Below are 1,089 nucleotides of genomic sequence, written 5' to 3'. Positions count from 1 at the left end.
AAATATTTATTTACAGACTGGAAGCCTGAAAAATAAATAAATAGTTTTTAAGTACAGTTGCACTTGTGGGACTAACGTTAACACTACTATGTACACACATCCTGCAAACTGATCCATTCCATATCACTTCGATATAAGAATCATTCAAATGATTTACCGAACGTATGTGGTGTAATGGGTGTAAGTGTAGATTCTTTAATATGTGGTACCTTAATATGTACACACATCAGAGAGTTGGTTGTTTTTTCTCTGCATCGTACAATTTTGCCATATTCACATCACATAATTTACTACCTGATGTTTTCTGCATGGTTATAACTGCACTACTAACTGGGCTTTACCTGTCAGTATAGGCTAGCCATTTCGCGTCATGCAGCCGCACTTCAACACCTGATCTGCTGCCCAAAGGGAAAATAAGCATTAACGGCTTGCTCTTGCCATATGTACTTGCCCGAATTAAAACTAAACTAAACTCCGCCCGAACAGGCCACGAAGTCCCAACGGAACCGACCGACCACCGTGTCATCCTCAACCCACAGACGTCACTGGATGCGGATATGGAGGGGTATGTGGTCAGCACACCGCTCTAGCGGCCGTATGTCAGTGCACGAGGCCGGAACTGTTAGTTCTAAATCAAGTAGCTCTCCAGTTTGCCTCACAAGGGCTGAGTGCACCCCGCATGCCAACAGCGCTCGGCAGACTAGATGGTCACCCATCCAATGCTATCCCAGCCAGACAGTGCTTAACTTCGATGATCTGACGGGAACCGGTGTTACCACTGCGGCAAGGCTGTTGGCACTTGCACTTATTAACCAACCTAAAACATACTATTCCTAACAGCTATAATTATTAGTCTGCAAATGAAGTAAATGTTGATGAAATGTTGTTCAGTACAGCGTTCTCGATCGCCAGTGAAAGTATCTACACTTGTACTCATTACATCCTGTGTAAGTAAGTAGCGAATTACAAAGACGGACTAATGGATTCTGCGATTCTTGGAATGCTGCTGGTGTATAAATTTAATCCAGCCCCCTAATCATCATGAACGAGCAAAACAAGTAGTGGAATCTTGTGGATTCACTCCCGCCA

The 1,089-nt window shown here is 43.6% G+C and overlaps 1 pseudogene; it reads right to left on the bottom strand.

Moving 5' to 3' along the window:
* Positions 1–680: 680 nt before the first annotated feature.
* On the bottom strand, positions 681–797 carry LOC126279219 (5S ribosomal RNA; annotated as a pseudogene).
* Positions 798–1,089: the final 292 nt, after the last annotated feature.

Source organism: Schistocerca gregaria, chromosome 6 (assembly GCF_023897955.1).
Source record: "Schistocerca gregaria isolate iqSchGreg1 chromosome 6, iqSchGreg1.2, whole genome shotgun sequence".
Lineage (NCBI taxonomy): Eukaryota > Metazoa > Arthropoda > Insecta > Orthoptera > Acrididae > Schistocerca > Schistocerca gregaria.
Note: the sequence above shows the minus strand (reverse complement) of the source record. Positions and strands in the feature narration are given on the sequence as shown.